General features: G+C 40.4%; 1 protein-coding gene and 1 pseudogene across 3 annotated transcripts in view; both read right to left on the reverse strand.

Annotated features, from left to right (window-relative positions):
- NCALD (neurocalcin delta) overlaps nucleotides 1-24,562 on the reverse strand; it is a 453,474-nt gene that overhangs the window by 407,223 nt on the left and 21,689 nt on the right. The gene's annotated exons all lie outside the window — the stretch shown is intronic.
- Nucleotides 19,045-19,790, reverse strand: LOC136398568 (claudin-6-like; annotated as a pseudogene).

Consider the following 24,562-nt stretch of genomic DNA (forward strand, 5'->3'; position numbering starts at 1 on the left):
TATCCAAGAAGTCCCTTGCAATCCCCATTTGGGGTATCTAGGAGGCATCTCAGAATGTAATATTTCCAAAACTCTCCCTTCCTCAGGCTTACCATGTCAACAAATGTCAACTCCATACAACTAGATCCTCTAGAAAAAAAGCCTAGTCATCAACCTTGATTTATCTCTTCCTCAATACCTCATATCCAACTCGCCTATAAACCCTGCCATAGCCCTACATGGCCACTTCTCACCAGCTCCGCTGCCACTGCCCGAATCCAAACCACCATCCTTTTTCATAGGGATTATTGCAGGAGTCTCCTCCTGGTCTCCTTGCCTCCATTCTTGCCCCTTTGTTTCTATTTTTAACATAGTCATGAGAATGATCTTTTAAAAATGTGAATCGATTTTCTAACTTTCTAACTTAAGATTCTTCCAATGGCTTTCCATTTCACTTAGAAAAAGCCCAAGTCCCTCAATGAGTAGCCCCACTCCTCACGTGTCAGACCTTATCTCCCACCACTCGCCCTCATTCATTATGCTTCAGCCACAATGGCTTCTTGCTGTTCCTTCAACCCATCACTTTTCCTGGCATTGCTGTTTCTAGATCTCTACTTTGCTAGCTCATCATTTAGGTCCATTCAAATGTTTCTTTGGCCACTTTTTAAAAAGTGACACTGCCTGACCAGTGGTGAAGCAGTGGATAGAGCGTCAACCCAGGACACTGAGGTCCCCGGTTCGAAACTCCTAGATCACCAGCTAGAACATGGGGTTGCTGGCTTGAGTACAGGATCATCAACATGATCCCAAGGTCGCTGGCATGAGCCCAAGGTCACTTGGTTGGCTGGAGCCCACTGGTCAAAGCTTGTATAAGCAATCAATGAACAACTAAAGTGAAGCAACTATCAGTTGATGCTTCTGATCACTCTTCTCTCTCTCAAAAAAAAAACCAACCCCAAAATAGTGGCACAATACCTCCCATTTTTATCACACTCTATCCATCATATTACTTTATTTTACTTGTTCATCAATATCTGAAAGTATATTGCTCATTTATTCACACAGTAGGCACATATTACTACTTGTTAAATGAATGCATATGAATTATGCATTCATTATAATCTATAAACAGTCACTGGTGAATTCTAAACTGCACAGGTTATAAACATTCAAAGCTGGAGGCCATAGCTAGTGGAGGAAGCTGAGAAGACAGAAGCAAAGGTAAAAGAAGCCAGACTGTTCCTGAGGACTAGAGACCATGGCTTTAGTTTCTAGTCATTTTTGCCACAACTCCCATGGAGCCCGGCTGCACACCAGTACCTGTGTATCCCTCCCTCCTTCCCCTGAACTAGCTTCAGTAAGCTTGTTTCATGCATGCAAATGGCACTCAACAGGAGCTTCGAGCAGTGGCTGAAAAACTACCAGCTGCCTATTATGTGTTCCTTCTCCAACCCTAACAAATCTAAGCCATCCTGAGGACTTGAGCAGGATGAAGAGGGCTCTGCACAACCACAGTATTTCTCCATTTTACAGGGAGAGAAACTGAGACACAGAGGTGTGTGTGTCTTTCTCATAACAGCCAATCCCAAGGAAACTTAGAATTTGAAGATAGAAGGATAATTCTTCCTTATATAAAGCATGATCTCTGTACATAGTACATGGAACCCAATTTTTTGGAAGCATGGCATGATAACCTTACTTTCTAAAAAAAAAAAAAAAGGGAGAATATAAACAACTCTGCCTCCTAGAACCCGATTTTTATTAAATATGGCTTTGGCGTTTCAACTGTGCATGTCTTGAAAAGGTTATGGGCGTAACGGCAATGAGCCCTATCTATAGCAACAGCTGCTGCTGTTTTAATAGTCTTGTTCTCACACACCTCCCACAGCTGATCACTTGACAGCTTTAAATGAGTATTAACTGTAATGCATAATTAATAAATTGGATTACTTTCCCTTTGAACATCTGAACATAAAGGCAATCTGCCAGCATTTAAGAAAATTCCATCATGCCACAAGGTGTTAAATCATATTTAAGGAAATTCAGACACAAGATTACGGCAAACTTGCCTAAATATTGCAAAGCACATCCACATCCAGCAAAGTGCCACAGCAGGGAAGCAGAGCCCCCGGGTCTTCTGCCTCCGGTTATTCGTGCCTAGTCACGTGCAAGGAGAGACCAGATAGAAAACACAGCCATTTCATTAGACTTCCCAGGTCTTTTTAATACAAATAGACCCCCCTGCTGTCACCCACCTTCTTTTAAAAAATTCAGCCAGTAGATATAATTCATCTCTCTCCCAAGGACTTCACATGAAAGGTCAATGGCATCGCGTGCTGTCAGCAGGCAGAGGTGTTTGCTATGTTGACTTTTCACTTAAGAGTTCCATTATTCAGAACAATCCCAAGCAAAAACATTTATTTAAAAGACCCTCAATTGACCTTTATCACCTAATACGAAGCTCATCTTGACATACTAAGCTTTCATTTCAAGATTGGCCTGCAGAATTATCCAGAAACAATATACTCTGTCACACCATGTTCTTTCAAATAGCACAAATATAGGGGGAGGTGAGCGAAATGTTTCACTGAGGATTTTAAGGTTTGGCTCCGGATTATATTATTATTCTGCTCCTGTCAGAGCTGGTCATGGAACTCCAGGGAACCCCAACCCAGCTGGATTAAGGTGTTCTCGTCAGAGGCTGGGTAGGGAGGGAGAATTTAGCAGGCGCTCTCATTAATCAAAGGGAAAGCTTGTGCTCTAGGGAACCTCTAGGGTCACAATATTCTGTGACCACTCCACATGGTGGGCGTAAAGGGCTTGGGGCTCCCACAGAAACTGCAATGCAAGGAGACATCAGAACTGGCATGTGTCATACCTGATCAGTGGTTCTCAAGTAATATACCACCAGCGGGCTCCGAAGGGCTCCAGCTGGTCTCAGTTTCCAGCCTACTCATTGGGCATGAAGGCAAACCTTCAAAGAGCATGCAAGGGCCTAACGGTTTGAAGCAGGAACAAGTTTAATGCTAAAAAAGATTTGGACAAAACTTTTTCTGTATTTTTCTGTATTTCTTGATTTTTCCCTCTGAAGTTTGAATCTTATACCACCTGCATCACAATCACCTGTGGCCTTTGTTAAATATTTATATTCAAAGGCATCTCTTCTTATCTTCTGAATCCAAATATTGGGGGGGGGGGCAGTTGGCTCTGCGGTAGAGCGTCGGCCTAGCGTGCGGAGGACCCGTGTTCCATTCCCGGCCAGGGCACACAGGAGAAGCACCCATTTGCTTCTCTACCCCTCTGCCGCACTTTCCTCTCTGTCTCTCTCTTCCCCTCCGGCAGCCAAGGCTCCATTGGAGCAAAGATGGCCCGGGCGCTGGGGATGGCTCTGTGGCCTCTGCCTCAGGCGCTAGAGTGGCTCTGGTCGCAACATGGCGACGCCCAGGATGGGCAGAGCATCACCCCCTGGTGGGCAGAGCGTCGCCCCTGGTGGGCATGCCGAGTGGATCCGGGTCGGGTGCATGCGGGAGTCTGTCTGACTGTCTCTCCCTGTTTCCAGCTTCAGAAAAATGAAAAAAACAACAACAACAACAAAAAAAAAACAGAAGTGATAGAGTTGGCCCAGCATATGGATATCCTGAATTAGATTCCTGGTCAAGGCACACAGAAGAAGCCACCATCTGCTTCTCTCCACATTCCTTCTCCCCTTTCTCCCCCTCTTCCCATTCCACAGCCAGTGGTTGCATTAGTTCAAGTGTGGCCCTGGGTGCTCCTGATAGCTCCATTGGAGCTTGACAGCCTCAGATGCTAAAAATAGCTTGATACTCAAGCATCAGCCCTAGATGGGGTTGCTAGGTAGATCCTGGTCAGGGCACATACAGGAGTCTGCCTTGCTATCTACCCTCCACTCACCTAAAAAAAAAGCAATAAAGAGGTTCTTTTACAACACATTCCCTTGTTCTATATTGTCAAGAAAAAAGAGATACCTGTTACCACAATATCAATAAATCACACAAATACAGTATGACCAGCCTACAACTAGGTCTGCTTAGAATTCAAATTCATTAGCACATTATTATTGAGATCAAAAATCTCTAAAGAGACATTTGGTTTCCATTGTCTCAAAAAAGCCACTTTTATATAGAAAATTGTTCTTATCATTGTTGCTGTCACACTGATTAAAAAAACAGGTCTATTCTATGGCACAAATAGTCCTAGGACTTCAAAATATTTTAGACCACTTATGCCTATTATTAACTTAACATTCAGTAGCTTCAAATAATGGAAAATTTTCCACACATGCACACTCACTCTCCTCTTCCAAATCAGCACTCCTTTTCAATTAATTCTCCCATTGGTTCACTCATCCAGCCTGCTAAAGTACTGTGCACATACTTTAAGCCAAATATCATTCTAATATTTAAAGGTGTTTCTTTTAAAAACTATTAAAAACAATAAGCCAATACAGTAAAGTCGCAGGATACAAAATCAATATACAAAAGTTTACTGCTTTTCTATATGCCAATAATGAAACTTTGAAAAATGAACTCAAAAAAACAATTCCTTTTACAATTGCAACAAAAAAGTAAAGTACCTAGGAATAAACTTAACAAAGAATGTGAATGACCTATATACTGAAAACTATAAAACATTATTGAAAAGAAACTGAAAAAGACACAATGAAATAAATTGGAAGAATCAACATAGTTTAAAATGGCCATTTTACCCAAAGCAATATACAAATATACAAATTTAATACAATCCTCATCAAAATCCTAATGTCATTTTTTAAAGAAATAGAAAAAAAAATTACCAGGTTTGTATGGACCATAAAAAACCCCAAATAGCCAAAGCAATCTTGAGGAAAAAGAATGAAGCCAGAGCTATTACACTACCTGACTTCAAATTATACTACAGAACCACAATAACCAAGACAGCATCATATTGGCAAGAAAACAGACATACAGACCAATGGAACAGAATTGAGAGCCCAGAAATAAAACCACATATATATGGACAAATCATCTTCAACAAAAGAGCCAAAAACACACAATGAAGAAAAGAAAGCCTCTTCAATACATGTTGCTGGGAAAATTGGAAAACCACAAGCAAAAGAATGAAACTTGACTACAGTTTGTCCCCCTGCACAAAAATTAATTCAAAATGGATCAAAGACCTAAATATAAGACCTGAAACTATAAATTGCATAGAGGAAAACATAGGTACTAAGCTCATAAATTTGGCCATAGAGAATAATGTATGGATTTGACCCCAAAGGCAAGGGAAGTAAAGGCAAAAATAAATGAATGGGACTATATTAAACTAAAGAACAGCAAAAGAAACTGACAACAAAACAAATGTTGTTCACAAACAACAGCTCTGATAAGGGGTTCACATCCAAAATATATAAAGAACTCACAAGCAAACAATTTAATTTAAAAATTTGGAGAGGACCTGAACAGACAATTCTCCCAAGAGGACATACAAATGACCAACAGGTATATGAAAAGGTACTTTTATTCACTAGGTATTCAAGAAATGCAAATCAAAACTACAATGAGATATCACCTCATACACAGTTAGATTGGCTATTATCAACAAGACAGATAACAATTGTTGGAGAGGCTGCAGATATAAAGGAACCCTCATTCACTGCTGGTGGGAATGCAAATTAGTACAACCATTATGGAAGAAAGTATGGTAGTTCCTCAAAAAATTAAGAATAGAACTACCTTATGACCTAGCAATCCCTCTACTGGGTCACTACTCAAAAAACTTGAAAAACATTGGTATGTAAAGACACATGCACCTCCATGTTTATCATAGAATTATTCACAGTGGCCAAGACATGGAAATAATCAAAGTGTCCCTCAATACAAGATTGGATAAAGAAGATATGTTACATATACACAATGGAATACTACTCAGCCATAAGAAATGATGACATAGTGACATTTACAACAACATGGATGGACCTTGAGAACATTATACTGGATGAAACAAGTAAATCAGAAAAAGCTAAGAACTGTATGATTTCACACATAGGTGGGATATAAAACTAAGACTTATGGACACAGATAAAAGTGAAATGGTTACCAGGTTATTGTGGGGGAGGGAGAAAGGGACTTGAGTGAATGTGGGGGGAAGGCTATAAAGAGGGACAAATACAAGGTGACGGAAAATGATTTGACTTTGGGAGATGGGTATACAACATAATCAACAGTTCAAATGCTATAGAAATGTTCACCTGAAACCTATGTATTCGTCTTAATCAATGTCACTCTTAATTTTCTAAATAAAAATAATAAAGAAATAAAAATATAAAAAAAGAAGTAAAGATTCTTATAAACTGAATGTTTATGTCTCCATCAAAATTCATAGATTGAAGCCCTAAACACAATGTGACGGTATTTCGATGTGGGGCCTTTGGGTGGTAATTAAGCTTAGACAAGGTCATGAGGGTGGAGACCCTATGATGGGATTAGTCCCCTTACAAGAAAAGGAAAACAGAGAAATCTCCCTCCACAGGCATGCACCATGCATGCAAGGACAAAAGGACATAAGTGCACAGCAAAATGGTGGCCCTCTCAAACCAGGAAGTGGGTTCTCATTAGGAACCAAATCTGTTGGCACCTTGATTGGACTTCCAACCTCCAGGCTGTGAAAAATAAACGTCTGCTGTTTTAGTAACCCAGTCTATGGCATTTTGTTACATTCCTTTGCCTTATAACAATCACATGATGAAGGGAGCAGAGTTGAGTGCTGTATTTAAACTGCCTTCCTAAATTTGGCTTTATAACCCAACACTCCCCACTCTCCCCTAATGCTGCCATAGCCAAGTTAGCTGCTTGTTTTCTACGCATAAGAGTGCAAAAAGGAATTAAAAGGTATCAGCTTTTGACCTAAGACACCTTCTCTTGGTGCTTATTATTTTCAAATAATAATACTTTAGATGGACAGTTACTTGAGAAATACAGCTCTCTTTGGAGATATGATTAATACCTGATCTCCCTGTCCCTACCAGAACTGATATGAATTAAAAGGCCTCTTCAAATGGCAGCTTCTCCCCAAATTCCTCTCTAACTGAAATAGTAGAAATAGGATATATATCTCCTGCAACTCCCATTCCAAATAGTCTAAATATGCAAACTTTGTAAAGCCCCACAAAAAAAATTTATCCCTATGGGTTATTCAATATTTGATTGTTCATTATTTAACACTTCCTCATTCTCTTCTAGGGTTTTTATATTTCTTTATGTTGGGAGCATAGGTAAAGAAATCACCAACTTTAAAAAAAATGGGAGGGGTCTTCAAGGTAGCAAGTGTTTGAATAGAAGCCTATTTAGTTCTAAAGATTCTTCCAGGCAATAGAAACTGAGTGCTCCCTCCCAGCAGGGAGCATTTGTAATAATGGTGGTACAAATTCATGTTAGCATTCAGCATGCCTTCAAAGGCTGGCTGAGGCTGGTCCTACCATGGTTCTGATTCAATTCACTCTCCAGTCCCTGGGTGAACAATGCAATAGAAAACTCAGAACATAAACAAGAATCACTACTGAGATGTGAACATCTTCTCCTCCTACTTGTAAAAGGGCAAAAGAAAAGTGAACATATTGCACTCCTTGTATTTATCAAAAATTACTGTGGGACAAAACACTTAGAAAAGAGATATACAATCTGAGTTTCTCCCCACCAAAGCGTTCATAATTCTGCCCTTAAATGGCAACTGGTCCCAAAACTTTGACTCTGATATTATCTAATTAAATCCGTAAACCCAAGCTAAGAACATACTTTTGTTCGATTGAGATGATCCATGAACAGCAGACCTGTATTTCAAACATGCTCAGCATGATTTGGGCTTATCTTTGGTAATAAACCATTCTGGAAGCTCTTATAAGCCTTCCCATAAAGAGTCACAGCATGGTGGCTGAAGTCATGAATACACAAGGTGCAGTGCCTCTGTGGATGGGGACAGCCACCCTTCCCTGTGTACCAGCTGAGATTCCAACTGAGTGATCAGTGGTAAGGCTAAAGGGTTCCCTTTTTTTTACCTTGTTTTTTTTTATTTTGTTTTTTGTTTTATTTGGGTTTTTTAAGTGAGAGGAGAGGCGATAGTGAGACAGATGAGACAGACTCCCACATGTGCCCCCACTGGGATTCACTTGGCAACCTTCGTCTGGGACCAATTCTCAAATCAACCAAGCTATCCTCAGTGCCCGGGCCAACATTCAAACCAGTCAAGCCATTGGCTGCAACATAGGATGAGGGAGAGAAGAGGGAGAGAGAGGGGAAGAGAAGCAGGTGGTCACTTCTCCTGTGTGCCATGACTGGGTATTGAACCTGGGATGTCCATACATCGAGCCAACACTCTATTCACTGAGCCAGCCAGCCAGGGCCTACCTTGTTTGTTAAATCAAACTACAAAACTAACAGCTGTGTATTGTTTTAAAAAGTCAAATTACACTGTAAAGCTAATAAGAAAAAAGAGCAGCCTGTTACCTGCTCCCCTCCCCACCTTCCATTCTTATTCCCCACAACTTTTCTAGCTATTTCTTATCATCATAACCTCTGTCTTATTTCCTTTTTCCATTTTGACATTATCTACTACTTCTTACTATCAAATATTAGACTTTAGCTATTTATATTACTCCCTCCCATTTCCCTACCCCACTGTCACCTCTATATAGTAATATCACTATTTTGAATAAAGCAATATATTATTTACAAATTACTATGAACCCAAACTGCCTTGGTTCAAATCTGGCCTCAATAGGTACCATCTATGTGACTTCATGCATCACTTTTCATATTTTTTAAATGTCAGTAGTATTCACACCTACTTCGTGAGGTTGCAGTGAGGGTGAAATTAATAAATATATGCAAACACAAGAGTCCAGGCACAAAGTGCTCTCTAAATGCACAGTCAGAATAGATTTCCTTTCTTCTTCATCTTCTTCCCTTTGTTTTTTGCCTCATTTTTTATTTACTGAATTTCCTACATAACTTTCAGTAGTGTCTCCAGAAAATTTCCACAAAACTAAAATTTCTCTCATCGCAGATATTACATTATACCATATTTGTCTGCTTTCCTTAAAGACAGCCTTCTTGGAGTGCTCCATCCTCCTGTTAGATCTGCCCAAACTCTGTGGGCCGGATGTACACTGTAATGAAGTATTTCCTTTTCTTTATTGTTGGGTTCTTGACCTGATCCTGTACCCGGTATCTTCCTCCCTCCGCCATTGTGGTAAAGCCCATCTCCTAGAATATTCCTAAGACAAGGCCCATAGAAGGTAAATTCCTTCAGTCATGTAACTTGAAAATGCCTTTATTCTACCTTAATATTTGCCTGAAGTTAGGCAGAATATAGATTATAAAGGAGGTTTCTGTTTGAAATGATGGAAAAGATATGGAATTAGTGGTGATTATTGCACAACTTTTTAAATAAAGAAATTGAATGAATTTATGGTAAATGAATTTTATATATCTCAGTTATTTAAATGTGTGACAAAAAATAGGTACATAAAAGAGAGAGAAAGAAAGAAAGAAAGAAAGAAAGAAAGAAAGAAAGAAAGAAAGAAAGAAAGAAAGAAAGAAAGAAAGAAAGAAAGAAAGATTTTTAAGTGGGAATAATATTCCCCAAAAATGTTTAGGGCAACACTCCATCATCTTCTAGCATCTAGTGTTTCTATTGAAAAGTCTAGTGTCCCTCTGATAACAGATTATTTTTCCCTCTGGTAGCTCATAAGAATTTTCTTCATTCCTGGTCTAAAATTTTATGATGATATGCATCTCTTGTACTGGGAACTCAGCAAGCCTTTAATCTGGAAACCCTTTGAGAACATTTTCTTGTAAATTTTCTCTTCTGATTTCCTTCCTTCCATGCTTTTTAGAATCCCTATTAGTTGAATGTCAACCTATTAAACTTTCCTTTACTGTTGTTTTTTCTCTCCTATTTTCCTATCTTTTGGTCTTTCTGTTCTACTTTCTAAGAGTTCTTCAGCTTCACTTTCCACCCTTCATTTTTATTTGTATTCTCATATTTTTAAAGAATATTTTATTTATTCATTTTAGAGAGGAGAAAGAGAGAGAGAGAGAGAGAGAGAGAGAAGAGGAGAGAAACAGAAAGCATCAACTCCCATATATGCCTTGACCAGGCAAGCCCAGGTCAAGCAACCTCAGCATTCCAGGTCAATGCTCTATCCGCTGCGCCACTACAGGCCAGGCTTATACTCTCATATTTTTAATTTCCAATAAATTCCTTTGTTTTCCCAATATCTCTTTGTTGTTAATAGCATACTGTTCTAGTGTAAGGAGTGCAATAACACCTCTTATCTCTCTAGAGATATTATAATCGTTATTTTAATGTTTTCTTCTGCTGCTTGTATTCTTTATTTTTCTTCTAAATTTCTCTTTTTCCTTCTTTTTAATCACTATTTTTCATGAAGAGACTCTCCTCAATTATCTGGTAAGACTTGGTTCTCTGTTTCTGTTTAAGAATCTAAAAAAAATGGGAGTTCTGTGAGAGTGGGTGGAACTCACTGTGGGTGATCAGCAGGGACCTGTTGTGTGGTTGGGGGATTTAAAAGTATAAGTATCTTTATCTTTCCTAGTCAACTTCCATTTCCAGCAGTGGCTGTGCATGTACATATCTGTATTGGTTGAGGAGGCAGGGAGTCTAATGCCAGATTTTACCCAACTCAGCTTCTAAACCTCAGCACTACTGACAGGTTGAGCCAGATAATTCTCTTTTGTGGGGTCTGTCTCGTATATTGTGGAATATTTAGCAGAATCTCTGGCATCTACTCACTAGATGCCAGTAGCAAACTGCTGCCAAGTTGTGACAACAAAAAATGTCTCTAATCATTGCCAAATATCTGTTGACTTGGCTTACAGTCTGGGAAATCCCCAGTTTACTCTGTATAGACAGTAAACTATGCAAAAGAGAGGAAAGTTCTTGCCTACAGTCATGAGTGGAAGGAGAGGATTCTTTTAAACTAATCTTCCCATCAGTCCCATGTTGAGAGGTATCTAGTACCACCAATATCTGAGCCTTTCTGGGGTTTTGTGGCACAAACCAGCTTGGTTTCCACTTATCCGTCTGCTTTCCATATCTCAAAACTTTTTTGGCATGTCTTACACACAATCATTCCTTTTCCTTATTCTCTTTATTCTTGTGGGTTAATGTTATTTAATCAGTTTTCTGACACTTTCATGGTGTTAAGGATGAGGGAGAGTCAAGAATAAATATTGCATTTGGGCCTCATGTTTAACCTCAATTCTTTAATTCTCAAACTGTGGTAAATCAAGAAAGCTAAAAAAAAAAAGAAAAAAAAAAAAAAAAAGAAAGCTAATAAAATTCATAGAGGCAAGGACAACATCACCAAACCATATCTCATTGAGTATACAAGAGCATACAGTTCTTTGGTGCATATTTTATTTAAAACCTCAGAGTTTAGGGTTAGAAAAATGCATGAAATTACAAATACTATACTAAGACCTACCAGCATCAAAATCTCACCCCAGCCCAGATCTGGTGAGGCCTGGGGTTTTTTAAGATTAAACAAACCTCAAGAACTGAACCCTGTTACTACCAATAAATCTAATGTAACTTTCTCTTCTATATAAAAATGAAATTCTGTATCTCAGAAAGACACATTTGGATCATCATCAGCCCTCAAAAGTCAAGTGGCTCTAAGAACTACATCTGTCCTCCTGAATCCATATACTTCTCCCCACACCCACAATTACCATCATCCTGGACCAATCATCTCTTGCCTGGAATCCTATCTGGTCTGTCTGCCACTATTGAATTCAGTCCAGTCCATCCTTTATCAGAGAAATCCTTTCAAAGAGCAAAAATGATCATTTCACATGCCCTTGAACCCCACCCTTACCTTAAAACTCAGTGGCTTCCATTGCTTTTGGGAAGAAGATTGGGATCCTTAACACAATTAACACATCCCCACATGGCTAGTCCCTGCCCACCTCTATTGTCTCCTTTCTAAATTTGCTTTATCTTGCTCCTTGTGAAGCAAGGAGTCTACACTAGCCTTTCTCCCATGCTCCTCCCACCACTGGCCTTCATCTGTACCATTCCTTCTTTCTGGAATGCCTGGAATTTCTAGAATGCTATTTATCTACACATCCTCTTCAACTAAGTATTTCCCATTCATTCATCAAATTTTGACTCATCTATGCAGCGCAGTCAGGAGCTTTTCTTAACTCTATGACTAACAGACTCTCTTTATTGTACCTAAGACATTCCTTGTCATCACAGCAGGAATTCTTTATATCCACCACTGGGCAGTAATTAAGAGAGAAGGAACTGGGCTTGTATTATTCATGGCTCTATGTTCAGAGCTTCACATCTTGCCACACATTTAGAAGATACAACTTACTATTTGTATAAATGAGTAACTTCCTTAAATTCCCATGAATTAGAGAACTATCCTAGGTGTTCTAGAAAGATCCACTCTTTAGTTCTTTAAGAGTGACTCTTTTCGATGTCATTGACAATTTGGGTTGGATTATAGGAAATACATTTTCATTATGAAGGGGGTGATTAAATGAGTTCAAGAAGCTGAGACAGAGATTTCTAGCTGCTAACATATCCTTTTTCTCCTATTTATATTACCAGGTAGCAAAGTGTTTAATTAATCTCCCCAGCCCTCTTTACAGATCATGTATCTTGTGAGATTTAAAAAACAAAACAAAAGCAAACAGAAGGCTGGGCTTTGAACAAGATCCTTAAGAGGGTTGACTCAGCTGAGAAAAAAAGTTATAGACTTTGCCTCGCTCTTCTTTTTTTTATGGCTGAATAACTCCATTATACGTATATAACATATTCCTTACTTGTTCATCTGTTGACAAGATAGTTGTTTCCACGTCATGACTATTGTAAATAATACATCAATGAACAAAGAACTACAGATATCTCTTTATCTCCTTCAGATATATGGGCTCACTGGATCATATGATAGTTGTATTTTTAATTTTTTGAGAAACCTCTATACTGTTTTCCGTAATGACTATACCAATTTACATTCCTACCATAGTGCACAAGGGTTCCCTTTTCTCTAAATCTTCACCAATACTTATTGTGTCTTGTCTTTTTTATGATAATCATGTTAGCAGGTCTGAGGTGCTAATTTATTATGTTCTTAATGTGCATCTCCCTGATGATCAGTGATTTTGAACATCTCTTCATGTGCCTGTTGGCTATCTGTACGTCTTCTTTGGAAAAATATCTATTTAGGTTCTTTGCCCATTTTTTAATCAGATTATTTGAGATTTTTTTGCTATTGAGTTGTATGAGTTCCTTATATATTTTGGATATTTTTTCTCACATGTAAGGCTATATTGAGAACAGAACTGTGCAGTAAGGATAAAACAGAAAACTAAAAGAGTTCTGTGTCTCAAGAACCAAAACACAGCCACACCTCCCTTGGACTGACTACCTCTAGATATTTTTTGTAAGAAAAAAAATTAATGTTTTATGCTATTTAGTCACGGAAGTCAGCTCTGTTCCCAGTAGCCAAACACAACTCCTAACTGATGTGACAGTTAATGCAAAAAAACAAATCCTGCCTGTAAGTACCTTACAAATTCCCAAGGATAAAATAGATGAGCCCACTGTTACAGGGGATCATCAGGATTAACTAACTCCAACAAAACTCCAAGGCAGTTGTTTCTAAGTGAGCCAGGATATTTGATCATAAAATTTCCAACGATGGACATTCCACTACCCTTTATGATTTAAAAAAAAATGCATTTTCTGAAGCAGTTCCAAAATTATCAATCACACCCATAAAGAGTCACTCTTAAAATACAAAACTAGGGTAATGCTCAGATTGGCTAATAATCTCAACATTAGTCATATAGTTATTACTTTTAAATACTATAAAGGTGACAAAAAAATTTGCAAATCCATTTACATGAAGACAGCTCTATTTAAAAGGGAAGTGAGAGAAAACATTAGTTGAATGCTTTGTCTGTGCCAGGCACCATGCCAGATGCTCTATGTAAATCATCTGTGACCCTCACAGCAGCTCAGTATGTTAGAGAGTGCACTCATTTTATAAAACAGAAGATCAGAAAAGGTAAGTGACTTACCCAGGGCTTCAAATAAGTAGTGAGGTTGTGATTTAAACACATCGGCCTCGCCCTCCTGTACTATTTCCACTACCTCATTCTGCCTTGTGATACTATGATTTTATAAGAAGAAATAACATGTTTGTTCTTTGTACTAGTTCCTAGCACAGAACTCCTAAAACCCTTCTAAGTTCTTAAGTGATAAAAGCAATAAAGTGTCTTTTGTTATGTTAATGATGTGACTTTTGGAAAACCCATATGTCACCTATAAAGGGGGGCTAGTTCAGAGAACCAACCGTGTGATTTAGAGGGTTAGAACTTTCGGTTCTACTGCAGACCTCTGGGAAGGTGAGAGAGGGGCTGGAAGTTGAGTTCAGTAGCTAATGGTCAATGATTCATTCAAGCACACTTATAAACGAAAGAAGCTTCAAAAGAAACCCAAAATGATGGGGTTCACAGAAAGCTTCAGGTTGGTGAGCATGTGAAAATTTGAGGATAGTAGTATGCCTGGAGAAGGCATGGAAGTTTGGAGCCCCTTCTCACATACCTTGGTTGTTAGTGAATTATATCCTTTTATAATAAACAGGTAATCTAGCCAGTAAAATATTTCTCTGGGTTCTGTGAGCATCTCTAGCAAATTGATGAAACTCAAGGACGAGGTGTTGAAAATCTCTGATCGATAGCCCATCAGTCAAAAGCACAGACGACAATCTACTAGTGATTGTCATCTAAAGTAAGGAGAGGCCAACCTTTTAGGATGGAGTACTTAACCTATAGGATTAGAATCTATCTCTGGTAATTACTTGGTGATGTCAGAAAATAGACACATTGGAGTTTGTGTCAGGACTGAAGTCTAAGTTTATTTAATTTATTAATTATTTTATTTATTTTTATTATTATTGTTTATTATTGTTATCTTGAGTATATGGTTAACTTTACCAAAATCCTCTTAATGAGCAAATACTTTTCTTCACAGGATTTATCTGTAAGAAGTTCTTTTGGATTGAATTGTATGCCCCCAAAAGACTTGAAGATATGAAGTCCTAGCCCCCAGTACCTGTGCATGTGACTTTATTTGGAAATAGGACTTTTGTAGATATAATCAAGTTAAGATCAGGTCATACTGGACTAGGAAGAGCCTTCACTTAATGACTGATATCCTTAGGAGAAGGAAAACTGGACACTGAGACAGAGTAGAGAACATCAGATACAGATGGAAAATGAGATTGGAATGATGTGCCCAAAAGCCAAGAATGAGAAGGACTGCCAGCAACCTTTAGAACCTGGGAAGAGACAAGGAAAGATTCTTTCTTGGAGCCTCCAGAGGAAGCACAATCCTGCTGACAGCTGGATTTTAGACTTTTTAACTCCAGAATGATAAAAGAATAAAATTCTGTTGTTTTAGGTGGTTCGTCTAGTTCATGGTGATTTGTTATGGTAGTTCTAGAAAACGAATACAGAAGTTAACCTTGACTTAGGACTCTTTCAACCTTAGCAAGAACATATGTTTGCTTGAGTGTAAAGTTATGCTCCTGCCATGTGTTGTGAGGGTGGTGTGCTGGTCAGATGGAGATGAAAATACGTCCAATTCTTCCTCCTGTCCAGTCCAGGAAGGCCCTGGAAAGAATGAGAGTGATGGAGTGTGGCAGATGGAGCAAGGAAAGCAGAACTGGGTGTGGTGGGTGGCTTGGGTTTTGGAACCAAGCCGGGCCAGTGAGAAGTGAACAAATGCCATACTCATGACGGCAATGCAGGAGGAGCCCTCATGACCAGAGCGGAAGACCCGAAGAACCTTATTTTTTCCACTTACCCAAGGGGGTCATGAAAGATAAACCAAATCTGTTTAGATTTTGAGCATCTATTAAGTTTGGACCAGCTAAAACCTACTGAATAGCAACTGGCTCTAATTTAATTCTTTAATTCTATTTTCTTGAGAGTAGAAAACATGCCTATTTATTGCACCCCCAAATATCTAGAGCCTAAAAGAGTGGGTACTTGGCAAATATTTGCTATTTCTATGGAAATAAATTATTTACACATCCAAGGCTACCCTTTCTCCAGGGTGATTTTAGGGAAAAGGCAGACCACACATAAAGATTACTTCTGTAGTGACTTCTGAGAAATACAATTACAGCCCTGGAAACATGGGCACTGAAGGAAGTCACGGATGTGCAGGGATCTAAAACGACTGACAATTCTCAGATCACTAAGCTATAGCTTTAGATTACCAAAGTCATAGCTTACCTAAGCCTCATAGTCTGAAATATTACAAATGGTAAGACTGAGAGTTAGGGACCAAAAAGGAAGTAGAGCAGGAGTAAGAAAATGGAGAATGGTTAAAAAAAAAAAAAAAGGTTCATCCAATGCATCTAACAGTCACACCACACTTGATTGTCTGAGTAGTTTCCATCTATTTTTTCATTCATTCATCTGCACAATAAGCTTGTGATCCAGTAGTCTTAGTCACAACCAGGGGCTTAGACACAAAGTTCCAACCTCAAGGGTGCTTAAGTGCAAGATAATTTTATTACTTCTTACTGCTGTGTTTGTGCTCTCTGTGGCTCTCATCACAAGATGTTTATTCTTGATCCTTTATTCATGATAAGATTGACACACAGATGTTATCTTTTTTTTTTTTTTCTTTTTTTTGTATTTTTCTGAAGCTGGAAATGGGGAGGCAGTCAGACAGACTCCCGCATGCGCCTGACCGGGATCCACCCGGCATGCCCACCAGGGGGCGATGCTCTGCCCATCCGGGCGTTGCTCTGTGGCAACCAGAGCCATTCCAGCGCCTGGGGCAGAGGCCAAGGAGCCATCCCCAGCGCCCGGGTCATCTTTTGCTCCAATGGAACCTCAGCTGCCGGAGGGGAAGAGAGAAACAGAGAGGAAAGAGAGAGGGAGGGGTGGAGAAGCAGATGGGCGCCTCTCCTGTGTGCTCTGGCTGGGAATCAAACCCGGGACTTCTGCACGCCAGGCCGACGCTCTACCACTGAGCCAACCAGCCAGGGCCTCAGATGTTATCTTATTGGAAGTCAAGTGGGTCATGAAAGTCAAGTTCAGTAGCTCTGGATGCCTGCATGAGGCTGGATGTAGTATATTAGTTAGCACCCACTCCCTGGCAATAATAAATAACCTCTTTGTAACGTACCTCCTTATTCTGGATGCCCATCAACTTATCCTATCATTTTTACAATTGAAAATTAGTCCGCCTGCTCCCTGGCCCAAAAGCATCTGTCTAATAACGGGAAAAAACAGAGTCTGCAGCTCTGACCAGTACATAAATTATTATTTCCAATTTTGAAATTATGGCATAATAAAGTTTCATCCCATCTCATTCTCTCTTCTTTCCCCTTGACAGCAGGTCTATATTCAAATACAGAAATATGAGCTGATGATTAAGCCATTCTTTTAAATAAAAAAAATGTGTCCATACACATTAGTATTGCCATGTTCTCTTAAAACTGTAAGCATATTGAAAATAATAAAAAAAATAACGACAGCAGGAATTCAGTAATTCAGATGAAGGCTTTGCTGCATTTGTTTAAAAGTCTACATTGAAAACACCTTGAAAGAAATGCAATCATAAAGCTTTTAAGAAAACACTAAAACTGGAGCAATTTCTGTAAGTACTTGAAAACAAATTGTTTTCTTAGAGTTTCATGTTCTCTGCAGTTAGTTGAACTCTTGATTTCAAAAAGTTATGTCCATATTGTATTAGTCTAAAATGCTAAATAAATACCAGCAATGCATTTATTTATTGCTGTGTCTACACAAGTAATCAAAATTTCAAGTAGACATCAAAATTTTGTTCACATGATAATAAAATGGAATAACCATATGGCTATGTCAGTTAAGGCCATTTAGCTTGATATTGTTATTAACAGCAACAACAATAACAAAAAATCAGAAAGAACAACCAGTAAAATAGAAGAGCAAGAACTTATTTTGACTTTTTCACTTATCACTCAGTATTTTTTTTAAATCACATTTTTCCTAATTTAATGCAACCTAAAAATTCAGAAATAAAAGCCTAAATTATTCTAATATTCCCCATTATCAACACCTACCAGAAAAAGATCTCATTAGCATACACAGCAAACCAAAGCAAGACCAACAAGCTCTATTCAGATCAACAAAACCAAATACATTGAAGATTTCTTTCTCAAATAAGAGCTTTTTATAACTAAATTCAAGATCGAATTAATCACAAATTGTTACTTCCAGATATTTTTGCTTGTTTGTTTAAAAACACATAACACAGTTTATTTACTGAAAACTGGTGAGTGTGGGTGGGGCATGGCAGAAGTATTTGGGGCTTGGGGGAGGGCGGGGCTTGGAGGGAGAGGAGGGGTTTAGGGTTTGGAGGGGAGGGGAGGGGACGGGCTTGGAGGGGAGGAGCCGGGGCCCACAGCATGGCTCCGAAGCAGATCTGGGCTGAAAACAGACAGCCAGAGGTCCTAATCTTTAGAAGTAGGAGGTTTTTGGTAACTTACAATCTGCTCCTCTCAAGGCTACTTGAGGCTCAAGAGTCCTGTGATTCTGGAGGCCTGACTAGCAAGGAGGGGCTTGTCCCTGCAAGCCCAGGGAGGCCCTGCCCCAACAGCAGCAAGCACTCTTGGGGACAGACCATCAAAGCATCTTGGTATCACAAAGCACCTGGCCAGCAAGCAGCCTTCATCCAGGGGCCACAGCTCCAGGCTGGCCTCCAAGATGGGAACATCCAAGGTGGAGAAAGATCCAGAAACTCTGAAGTCTCACTCCCTTGGTTTCATCATCTAAGGTAAGAAACACCAGCAGCAAAGGCCAGGTGAAAGATGGAGTTTCTTCTTGGTTTGGTGTTTATGAAATGGTTTAACCCTCCCTCCAATAAAAAGCAAAAACAAGATAAAAGCAGCCCAGAGCTGTCATGCATCTTGATGATTCCAGCTCAGAGGGTAGGCTCCATTGTCAAGAGAGCCCCATTCTCTTACCTACATCAGATGTAATTCTTGGGGAAGAGTTCAAAGGGCCCCCTGAGAGTTGGCACATAGGGTGGATGCTGAGTATCAGGCCAGGTAATGGGTGGAGCCAGGGACCCCCCCACACACACACCAGAGGGGCAGGTGCAGCACAGTGGACTCCACCCAGCAACAAAGGCTAGAAGCCAACCAGCTCTCACTCTTGGGCCTTTGCCACCAGGGGGTTGTAGAAGTCCCGATGATGGTGTGGGCCCTCCAACAGATGGGGACCAGAGTCAGGACTCCTGAGATGACAAGGATGATCCCAGAGGTGAGTCCTTGTCCTCCACATGGGTGGTGCCCTTGCCCCCACCACGGTAGAGCACCAGACCCACCCGAGCGATGAGGAGGGTGATGACACAGAGGGCCCGGGCACCTGCTGGTTCTGGGGCAGCTCCAGCACTGAGTCATACACCCTGCAGTGCATCTGGCCCGTGCTCCGTGCCGTGCAGGACATCCACAGCCCCTCCCATATCACCTGGGCCACCACAGAGCTGTTGCCAATAAAGATGGTCACCTTCCACAGGGGCAGGGCACAGGACACCAGGGCATTCCCCCAGCCAAGCAGCGTCAGGACAGCCCCCAGGATTTGCAGACTAGCAGGGGCCACGACGAGGACGAGGCGGAAAGGCACTGCACTGAGAGAGAAGGCATCCGCAGAGAGTTGTAAGAGCTGTGAGTCCGGATTTTTTATTAATGTTATATTGAGTTCTGAAAATCCCATGGTAACTTAGTTTTTACAATTTTAAAGACTCTAAGTCATTTTCATGAGCTGTCTTGAAGAAGGTTTTTCGATGCTTCCCAAAGAAGTTCATTAAGCTGAAGGCCAGTCCTGGAGTGCTTTGCCTTTGGGAGACCAGGGGAAGAAAGCAAAGCCTCCTCACAAGAGCATAGCTAGGAAACTGTAAAGAAACTTGCAGAAAACAAAGTGCTTCTCAAGGCACTCAGACATATATTTGTACACCCGGGTTCACAGCAGCATTGTTTGCAAGAGCCAAAAGATAGAAGCAACCCCCTTGTCTACTGACAAATGAGTGCATAAACAAAATACAGTGGGCTATGATTCAGTCTTAAAAGAAAAAAAAAAATTAAGACACATGCTACAGTATGGATGACCCTTGAAGATATTATGCTAAGTGAAATAAGCCAGTCATAAAAGGACAAATATTGTATGACTCCATTTACACAAGGTACCAACGAACTATAGAAATGATCCCTGAAAGTATAGTCTTCAAGGTACCAACGATAGTCCAGTTCACAGAGACAGAAAGTATAATGGAGATTGCCAGGGTCGGGGGGAAGTGGGAAGGAGAAGTTGTTTAATGAGTACAGTTTCAATTGGCTAAAATGGCTAAAATGGTAAAGTGTATGTTTTGTATATTTTACCGCCAAAAAAAGAAGAGAAAAGATAAATGTGAATGCTTATAAGGGCAGCGAGTGTGTGGGTGAGTGAAGCAGGTGGTGTGACAGGAGGAAGGACAGAGACTCCAATGCGGGTGTGTGCATGTGTCCACCCTGAAAAGGACAGACATTGCTGCTGTGTGGCAGCTGGACACAGCTCCTCGATACTATGATTTATGTTTTTTCAGGAGAAACCTGAAATCCACAGTTTTGTGAGATGTCGTCTATTTTCAAGTTGACATCAAATATTTAAAGTTTGAAAAACACTATAGGTCAAATAGAGCATGTCTGAGGCCTTTAGCCTACACCTTTTCATTTAGACTATAAAATAACTGCCTTCTCTCTGTGCAAAGGCTGCAGGATCTGGGACCAAGCCAGGGACTGAGCACATCAGCTTGTGCAGGGGAATTATTTCTGGCCTGTGTGGCCAGGCTACACATTCACGAAGAACGTATACACATTGAGTATATCAAAAACATAACCTCATGCTAGGAAGCAACAAGCAAGTGGAAATGGGGTGGTTTGTATATGTGTTCAGTTTGGCTCTGTGTATCTAAAATGAGAACTTTTAGAATTCATGCACATCTAAGAATAAGCTATCCATTCATTGGCCAGTTTAACAGATTCCCACATTAGACTCGGACAAGAAATGAATGCTCCATTGAAGAAAGGGTGAACTAAAGATGTGAGCAACATTTATCCAAATCACATGAAGGACAACTTAACAGCATTAACATCCCCAACTCCTAAAAATGGGGCTAAGAGAGCCTGAATATTAAAATAAAATCAATGTTTTAATTTTCTAAATATGTAATTTATTATACATATAATTTTTAATAATATATAATTTCAAAATAACAAAACATCACAGAATAAACTAACATGAGTCCTTCTTAGATAAGTGCAACCCTAGAACACACTAATAGCCCTTAAAACACCTCCTCTGATCTTCAAAATAACCAATTTTAATTTGTTTGTGCTATTATTATTATCATTATATAGATGGAGCAAACTATGTCTTTAGTATAAGAATACAATTTGAATTAATTGATTTCTAGGCAAATAGTCAATCCAACTTAACAAGTGTTTATTAAGCACCTTTTATATGTTTGGTATTGTGACAGGCACAGTGGGTAATACATAAGAATTGTGCCCATCCACTTTCCCCACCATTATACTCCACCCAAACAGCTTAGCTTATGTTCAAATGGGGCAACAAGGAAAACAAACATGAAACAATTGGAGGGCAAGAGAGGGCAAAATCCACCTCGTAGCTCCCCTTGGAGTCCACTTGATAGAAACATTTTTTTGCCATAACATCCTCAACCTTTGTTGGGAGTCATCTCATTGGAGCGTGCATGTTAGGGTCAGAGAGACAATGCCAAGAGGGCATTCAGCCATCGTCTGACTCCGGTAAGTAAAGATTTTATCTTCATTGCACAGATAAGGCATCTGAGGCCAAGTGAAGGGACTTGTCCAAAGGCACATAATAAGTGGGAGAAGGGACCAGACCCCTATTTCTGGGGTATGATTCCTCCTGACCCAGTTTACTGCCCATTGCATCACCAGCAGCGAGCACTCTTCATTCATTTAAGAAGTATTTAAGGGTCATCATCCTTCAGTGTGCAATTCTGCCCAAACCCACCAGATGTTTGCAGCTCAGTTGGTCACATTATGAAAGTTTAAAGGCAAGAGTAAGGGAGAAGAGAGAAAGAAGTGGGCGTGGTCTCCATTTCCAGCTGGGCTTCACAATGCCTACACCTCCGAGGGCTCGCCACAGGTCCAAGGCCTGGGCTTCAGCTCTGCACCTTCAGGAACTGGATTTGATCAGTTCCAGCAGGGGTGATGAGACTCTGGGGGACTGACTCACGCCAACCAAATGCTCAAGACACTGACTGATAAACCAGAAGGCCAATGTACTCGTGTACAATGAAAAACATATTTGTAGGTGGGCCAGGATATGCTTCTAGTTTGCTGTGAAACCTATTTTGGGAAACCTCCTGCAAGAGGAGACCCCTTAAAAAATGCAAACTCAGAGAAATGGAGCCTTGGTGAACTGGGCTCTGGACAACAACACAACTGCCCACAAAATGCAGACCAGTCTTTCCTCTGTTGTTCACATGTGTCTTCAGCCTACAAGAAGACCACTTCTCTTCTCCTCAAATCCGCCCTACCCCATTCTCTGCCAGTTAAAATAATAATAACTAAGTAATATTAGTAATTTATGGAATGCTTTCTATGGGCTAAGCTTAACTCTAATAGTTGCACATGCATTATTTCATTTAATCTCCACAATATTGTGAGATAGATACTGTCATTATTCTTCCTTTAAAAAATATAAGCTCAGCGTCGCCCCTGGTGGGCGTGCTGGGTGGATCCCAGTCGGGCGCATGCGAGAGTCTGTCTGACTGTCTCTCCCCGTTTCCAGCTTCAGAAAAATACAAAAAATATATATACATAAGCTCAAAAGAGTAAACTTGTTCATAGTCACACAACTAGCAAGCCACCACTGGGGTTCAAATTAAGAAAGTCAGACCTCAAAAACCCAGGCTCTTAACCATTAAGCTACCCTGCCTACAAAGCACTCCAACTCCCCAGATGCCCATTTCACGTGATACCACCTCTGATGAAGCATTTAATGACCCCATGACCACATGTGTTCATGTCTTCTTTCAGGCCTCATTGCTATTCTAGCTGTTGCTGCATGTATAACTACCATCGCTACCTCCCTATTCAGGATTTAAGGCAAATCTATAATCTATCCCTGTGAGTCTGCTCAGATGGCCATAACAATACCACAGGGTGGATAGCTTAAACAACAGGTGCTGTATGTAGTTCCTCACAGTTCTGGAGTTTGGAAGTCCAGGATCGGAATCCAACAGAGTAGGTTTCTGATGAGGCACTGATTCTGGCTTGCAAGAAGTCACCTTTTGCTGTGCCCTCAGATGGCGTATTCTCTGTGCATGCACCGAGATCTCTCTGGTGTCTCTTCCTTTTCTTAAAATGACAACAGTCCTATCAGATTAGGAAGCCATCCTTATTTATGACCTCAGTTAACCTTGATTACCTTCTTAAAGTCCCCATTTCCAAATACAGGCACATTGGGGGTTAGGGCTTCACTGTATGAATTGGGGCATAGGGACACAATCCAGTCCATGGCATCATCTAGTAATGAATTATCCTATAAAGCAAGCCATGGTACTGAAAGTCCCAGTGAATGTCTTTAAGGATTTCATTGAAAACTAATAATACTCATTTCCCAGTTGTATCAGGGGCTCATCCATCCTTGAAGGGGACAGAGGGACAGGGTCAGGGTTTGGCAGAGGTCCAGCTGGCTCCTATCACACAACCCTGACGAGGAAAATCCTCACATCAGATGCCTGGCTCCCAAGGCAGTGCTGTGAAGCAGTTAGGGGAGTTGGCTCTGGGGACAGACTTCGGTTTTAGTTACTGACAAGGCTGTGTAAGTTTAGGCGAGTGGGTTACTATCTCTGAACATAAGACGCCCAACTTTTCCTTTCTAGATGAGTCCCTTGCTTCGATGCTGGGAAAGGAGGAAGCTGAGACTGAGGAAGCAACCAAGAGCAGTTAAGAGGTGGGTGGTGAGAAGTAACTATATATCTGTTAGTGAAAAGAAATAAATCTCCCCCATGGCATCAGGCATGGGGTCCTTCATGGGGTCATTCAGATTACTCTCAGTAAGGAACAGCCCTATTGCTAAGGTAGCCACTGTTTTAAAATAACAAGGTACCCAGAGGTAAGACAAGATCTCTTTCTTGGACATGTGTAGTCATTTGTCCTATCTTGTGGTCAAACGGTATTTCTTTTTAATATTCCTCTTTTGTTTCAGAAACTCCCTACCAATGCGTTGCTCCTTCCCATGATGGAGGTCAGGAATTTGCCTCCCCAGCCTGCCTACCTTACAGCTCGAGTGTAGGCATGTGACGTGGGCTCTACCAATCAGCAGCATCCATGGAAAAAAAATTTTAGAGAATAAGGTCAAGAAAGAGGGACCGTGTAGAACTCACTGTGGTGGGGGTGGGAGGGGCACAGCAGAGACCCTCGGTTTGTGGAGGCAACAGTGAGGGGATCCCG

Source organism: Saccopteryx leptura, chromosome 3 (genome assembly GCF_036850995.1).
Source record: "Saccopteryx leptura isolate mSacLep1 chromosome 3, mSacLep1_pri_phased_curated, whole genome shotgun sequence".
Lineage (NCBI taxonomy): Eukaryota > Metazoa > Chordata > Mammalia > Chiroptera > Emballonuridae > Saccopteryx > Saccopteryx leptura.